General features: G+C 44.3%; 1 long non-coding RNA gene across 1 annotated transcript; it reads right to left on the bottom strand.

The window, feature by feature from the left end:
- Window positions 1-4,363: 4,363 nt before the first annotated feature.
- Window positions 4,364-5,700, bottom strand: LOC117667751 (uncharacterized). Its single transcript, XR_004592129.2, has 2 exons — window positions 5,554-5,700; window positions 4,364-4,853 (listed from the first exon to the last, which is right to left on the bottom strand). It is a non-coding gene; the product is annotated as an uncharacterized LOC117667751 (long non-coding RNA).
- Window positions 5,701-6,965: the final 1,265 nt, after the last annotated feature.

The raw sequence follows: 6,965 nt of genomic DNA, 5'->3' as shown, positions 1-6,965 counted from the left end.
TCTACATTAAAGGACTGATTAAAGGAATATTGCTATTGTATGGATTTTTTTCCTCCCTTCCCTTAAATTTTACTTCATTGTAATCATTAGTCTGTGGATGTGTGTGTCATTGCACTATCCAGTTCTATTTTTATGGTAGTTGAATTTCACTGATAAAAACTCTTAAAAAAATATTAGGAAGTAGAGATGGGCTTAACAAGTCCCATCAAAACTGGAAGAAATAACTACATTTCATATTTATTTTTTTTCATATCCCTCCCATGCTCCATGATTTACCACTCCTCTTTAAACATATTGTCTGCATGTTCACCTTCATCTGTCCAGGAGAATTCATGCCACTAAATTCCACCCAGATCGACTTAAGGAGCAAAGGGGAGGAAGAATGCCAGCTTTTCACCTTCAGCCAATGCTGGGCAATGATTGCCAGCTTGCCCACTTGTCATTGCTTGGCTTAGAATTACAATTTGGCTCACCATTTAAAGCCAGTGATTTTTCCAGTGGTTTCTCAATAAGCAATTTCAAGCTACTAAGGCTGTTATTGTGAGCTGGGTCACAGCAGGATGGGGAGAGGAGAGTTATAACTAGAAAGAAGTCAACCAAATATAAACCCTCTCCTGGCGGATAGCCAATCTTGTGGCCAAAACCATTTTGGGATGGATGTATGCACAAACAAATTATTCTCCTACTGTTACTGCTGCTGCTGCTACTTGCACCCATTCTCTATATTTAGCATTTATAGGATGCATTCTTTTAACAGGCAATGGCTCTGTTAGTCCCAATCAGCCTGATCAAGGGGGCTGCTAATTGGGGATGAGAGTAGATTTGCTCCAATATACCCCAAGGGAACCAGCTTAAGGATTTGCTTATTTTCGTATTTAAGAACCACCCACCTCCCTCACTGCTAAATGTTAAAGGAGCAGGACTTAAACCAGGTGAGATGTTTCAGGATGACAGATGGACACAGGGGGAAAAAAATGTGTTAGATCCCCGGCGCTTTAATGCTCCCTGAAGTATTTGGAGCCCTGATGCCTGTGGAAGAAACTGCAGCTGTGGGAACAAAACATTGCATCAAATCCCAGCAATTCAAGACCGACAGGTGCATTTATACAAGTTGAGCTTGGTTATTATTGCTGAACTAGGTTAGGGATTTTTTTTAATCATGTAGTGTGTTGTGTGTTTGGTTAGTTACGGTTCAGCGTATTATCGGGCAGACCTCCAAAATCTTGATACTGAAATCTAGCAAAACAGACTTGCAAGTATGACTGCACTATTCTGCTGCTACAGTGTTCTGAACCAATTTGCAATTTTTGTTAAAAGTAATTTTAATTCAGGGAGGGAAGGAGGGAGGGGGAGAGAGAGAGATGCAGTGAGATTACCAAAGTCTTATTGAGACAGTTCCTGGCTGCATTCAACATGTTCAGTGAATGTATGGCTTACAGCATGGTTGCGCAACCGTTTCCCCAGCACCTGGATGAAATGACATATCTGGATCCGTTCCAGTCGGGCTTCAGGCCCAGGTATAGCACGGAAACGGCATTGGTCATGTTGGTAGATGATCTCTGGAGGGCTCGGGACAGGGGGTGTTCCTCTGTCCTGGTCCTGTTAGATCTCTCAGCGGCTTTTGATACCATTGACCATGGTATCATGCTGCACTGGTTGGAAGAGTTAGGGGTGGGAGGCACTGTGTTACGGTGGTTCTCCTCCTTTCTCTCCGACCGGTTGCAGTCTGTGTTGACAGGGGGGCAGAGGTCAACCCCGAGGCCTCTCATATGTGGGGTGCTGCAAGGGTCGGTCCTCTCGCCCCTCCTGTTCAACATTTATGTGAAGCCGCTGGGCGAGATCATCCGTGGTTTTGGGGTGAAGTACCATCAGTATGCTGATGACACCCAGCTGTACATCTCCACCCCGGACCACCCCAACAATGCCCTTGAAGTGATGTCCTGGTGCCTGGAGGCCGTGCGGATCTGGATGGGGAGGAATAGGCTCAGGCTCAACCCATCCAAGACCGAGTGGCTGTGGTTTCCAACGTCCCGATATAGTCAGTTGGTGCCATCACTGACTATTGGGGGCGAATCATTGGCCCCCACGGAGAGGGTTTGCAACTTGGGCATCCTCCTGGATTCACGGCTGTCTTTAGAAGAGCACTTGATGGCCGTGACCGGGAGGATTTTTCATCAGGTTCGCCTGATTCGCCAGTTGCGTCCCTTTCTGGATCGGGACTCCCTACGCACGGTCACTCATGCCCTCGTCACCTCCCGCCTGGACTATTGTAATGCTCTCTACATTTTTTTTTTAATTTGATTTATATGCCGCCCTTCTCCGAAGACTCAGGGCGGCTTTCAATGTGCTCAGCAATAGCCTTCATCCTTTTGTATATTTATACAAAGTCAGCTTATTGCCCCCACAAACTGGGTCCTCATTTCACCTACCTTAGAAAGGATGGAAGGCTGAGTCAACCTTGAGCCTTGGTGAGATTCGAACCCTGCAGTAATTGCAGGCAGCTGGTCTTAATAAGCTTAATAACAGGGTGCCTTAAACCCCTGTACTACCATTGCCCCTTGAGGAGCACCCGAAGACTCCAACTGGCGCAGAGTGCGGCCGCGCGGGTGGTAATGGGAGCGACATGGCGTTCCCGTGTAACACCTCTCCTGCGCGAGCTGCACTGGCTCCCGGTGGTCTTGCCACCATGGCTCATAAAGCAGCTTTGATCGCCTCTTGTCCTGCTCTTTAGAATAGAGATCTCTTACTTTGCCAACTTTAAGACTTGTGGACTTCCCCTCCCAGAATCCTGAGCCAGCCATGCTCAGGAAGTCATAAAGGGTCCATAGTTCTCCACCTCTGGTTTAATCCAAATGTCATCCCACCCCATACCTTGCAGCAGCTTGAGATGATTTTAATTCTGGAATGCAAGTTTTGTGTTGTACGGAAGGAGGAACCCTTCTGAAGGACCTGGGGATCTATAGTTTCGCTTAGTACAACAATTCTGCTTTGATGCAGTTGGCTCTTTCTAGCCTGATCACTTGCCATAAATGTAACAGGTGTCCCAAAATTGGCACTGTCTCTTGGCTTGTTGTGAAGTTCATTTCTCTTTCACATAGCTAGTGCTGCTTGAGGCAATGTGTTTATTAACCACTGCTCACTGAGGTCCATAACATTCCTCACACAGAAGCTAAACACCTCTGAGTATCCATTGCTGGGAATCAATCACGGGAAAGGACTTATTAACTGAGCAACAGATTCTTGCCCAGTGGAGTTTCACTCCTTCCTTTGCTGAAGGACTGAAAACAAAGTTAGGAGTTTTAATCGTTTGGAAAGATATGTGTTGCAAAGGAGCATGGCCATCTCTCTTGGAAGAATGAAGGCAAGGCTGGTGCAGCTGCTGTGCCAGCCCTCTCTGTGCAGATATCCGTGCCCAGCCAACCACGTCTGCTGACTCATGGATCCAGGAAAAAATGTCATCTGGGAGGAGGTTTCGAAGTATTTCTAGCAGGACTAGCTAGAAATAGCTGTAACAGCTTTGTTCCCTATGCCATCCATCGTCTGGTAAACTCGCAAGATTCGTTTTTCTCACCATGTACCTGTGTTTCCCTGAAAATAAGACCCTGTCTTATATTTTTTTGAACCCCGAAATAAGTGCTTGGCCTTATTTTCAGGGAGATCTTATTATTTTGGGGCACGTGGAGGAAACCAGAGGAAATGGCGGGGACCAGCTGTGCATGCATTTAAATATTTTCAGGGGGGGCTTATTTTAGTGCATTAACCCAATCGGATAATAAGTCCAATTGGGCTTATTATCAGGGGATGTCTTATTTTAGGGGAAACAGGATACATATATACATTTGAACTAGACTGCATTGTTTCTCTGTGTCATATAATATATGTGGGTATATGCATAATTTTTTTGTATTTATTTATTTACTTATTTTGTCATGTTTGTGTATATTGGAGGTGGTGTCTGTATGCTATGCTATTCATAGCTGTATGCTATGAAATTTCATTTTAATGTATGCCGATTAGTGCAGGGGTCTCCAACCTTGGCAACTTTAAGACTTGTGGACTTTAATGCCCAGAGTTAAAGACCTCTGGGAATTGAAGTCCACAAGTCTTAAAGTTGCCAAGGTTGGAGACCCCTGGACTAGTGTACATTCAAAGTGACAATAAAGTTATTCTGTTCTGTTCTGTTTTGTTCTGTTCTGTGCAAACATCACCAGGAACAGCTTGGTTTCTAATCCCTGACCATCTTCGTATTGCCCTTCTTTGAACTTGCTCCACATATTTAACCCAGCTTAAAATGATGTTCCCAAATATTGGGTTCAATACTTGAGGTAGAATCTGACAATTCTCAAATCATGAGGCTTGTGGCTATTATGAGGGTATATTTTAATTTCCTTTGCGGTAGCACTCAAGCCATTTGTGCTTGGCACCTGCAAAAGTTGTCAGTCCCTGTGGTCAGTCATGTGTTCACTTATGAACACACGTGTCCATGCACATGCACACGCACGCACACACACACACAGACTCCTCAACCATTAAGGGGAGAAAACTGGTCCTGCTTCCAGGCTTTTAGAAGAAGATAATGGTTGCAGAATATTCAGAACTCTCTGAAGTGCTGTGAAATCGTATTCACAATTTAATAGATTGAGATGATGTTCTCCTTTTTGTCTCTTCATTGTTTCATAGATCTGTCCTTCCTTGTGTTTGCCTCATTCCTCCAGCATTCAATGCCACTAGGATAATTTTTAAAACCGATTTGGGAGCAGGAGCCCATGCAATTTGCCACAGCTTTTCTTTTGTTAGTGTTAATTTGCATGTTCATTCCTACTCAGTGTAAAAATGGATTCATAAAACAGTGCCTAAAAAAAGAAGGGAAAGAAAAGGATGGGTGGATCAGATCAATCCTATTTATAGCCTCTGAGTTCATTCATGTGTGCTGTCCCTCCCATTTTCCATATAAACCTACAATTATTTTTTTAATCCACCAATATTTTTGCCTGTATATTTGCATTTTTAACATTTGGTTCAACTGTAATATCTTAAATATGCATTTTTGCGCATTATATTTTAAAATATGTCTTTATGAGAACTCTTACTTTTTCTTTTTCAGAGAAAAACAGTATCTCAAATTCATGGAAATATGAAATTATAAGGATTGCCTGTTTCCCACCCACATATTTGGCCCGATTTGCTTTAAAATGCTGACCAAAGAAAAAGTCAAGTACTAATCCAAAAAGATATTATTATATAAAAGCAGGCAGTTAGGCAGGCAGGCAGGCCCAATCACTCATGCCCTCATCACCTCCCAGATAGATTACCATAATGCACTCTACATGGGGCTACCCTTGAAAAGTTTGTGGAAGCTTCAGCTGATACATAATGCAGCAGCCTGGGCAGTTATGTGTGCCCCTAGAAGGATTGCACATTACACTTCTGCTCTGAAAACTGCACTCCTTGCCAGTTTGCTTCCAGGTCCCATTCAAAGTGCTGGTTTTGACTGTTAAAGCCCTTCATGGAATAATCATGGCACATTATTTGATTACATCTGATTACATCTACCTATTCCAGGGGTCAGCAATCTGTGGCTCTGGAGCCGCATGTGGCTCTTTCATCCCTCTGCTGCAGCTTCTTGTTGCTGATTGGCTCCACAATTGATAGGGCTTTCAGTTAGGACAGATAGAGAAAAAGGACACCGTGCTAGGAGGAGACTCTATGGTGGGGGAACCGACTTCCAGTCGGCAGAGGAAAAAGGATGCCGTGCTAGGAGGAGACTCTATGGTGAGGGAACCGGACTTCTGGTTGGCTCCAGAATTGAACAGGGGCTTCTGGTTAGGACCTTTGTGGCTCTTTGAGTGTTTAAGGTTGCCAACCCCTGACCTATTCCATCAGGTCCAGTAGGAGGGGATTGGCAGATCCTGTCTCTGAAGGCATTATATTTGACAGAACCCAGGAGACAAGCCTTTAATTCCCAGTTTGAGGTCTCCTCCCAACCAGGATGGTCGCTCTCCAACAGAATCTCTACCTTGGGGTAGGAGGGGAAGGATGTTCTACAAGGTGGATGCAGAAGACTCATTACATCAACATAAGAGGGCAACATCTGCCCCTCCCCATGCTTTTGAGCATTATTTAGTTTTTCCAAGGTAAAAGCTACCAATCTAGGGAAATTCCTGTGGGGTAGGCATAGAGCAATAATGCAGCTGGTTTCAGTTCTATGTATCTGGAACTGGTTGTTTGCATCTGACACACTGGCCCCATCTCTGCCTATCTTCTGCAAGCCTATTAAAATGTGCATATATCAACAGGCTTAGGAAAACTCAGGGAAATGTTGAACTGGTGAAATGGCTGCACTGTATGTAACATCAAAGATGTTCCCCACTGATCTTTTAAAATAATATTAATCTTTTATTATGGTTTAGTTTTCATTGGTTTTTTTATAGTCTGTTTTTATTATACATTACCGAGAGTCACATTTGTGAAATTGGTGGCTATAGAAAAAGGGAGGGAGGGAGGGAGGGAGGGAGGGAGGGAGGGAGGGAGGGAGGAAGGAAGGAAGGAAGGAGATGGGAATGAGAGAAGGAAGGAAGAGGGAGGGAAGGAAGGAAGGAAGAGGAAAGGGAAGGAGGGAAGGAGGAAGGAAGGGAGGGAGGAAGGAGGAAGGGAGGGAGATGGGAACAAGAGAAGGAAGGAAGAAGGAGGGAAGGAAGGAAGGAAAGAAGGAGATGGGAATGAGAGAAGGGAGGGAGGGAGGGAGGAAAGGAAGGAAGGAAGGAAGGAAGGAAGGAAGGAAGGAAGGAAGGAAGGAAGGAAGGATCTTGACATTATCTAGATGTGCTGGGGAATTCGGGAACTTAAAGTCCACACATCTTGAAATGGCCAAGGTTGAGAAACAGTGGTGTACACCAAAGTCATCTTCATATAAGCACACATGTAAAATATTGGTGTAGGTATCCATTTAATCACTTTAATGATGT

The sequence above is a fragment of the Pantherophis guttatus genome, chromosome 1 (genome assembly GCF_059756535.1).
Source record: "Pantherophis guttatus breed Tessera chromosome 1, ASM5975653v1, whole genome shotgun sequence".
NCBI lineage: Eukaryota > Metazoa > Chordata > Lepidosauria > Squamata > Colubridae > Pantherophis > Pantherophis guttatus.
Note: the sequence above shows the minus strand (reverse complement) of the source record. Positions and strands in the feature narration are given on the sequence as shown.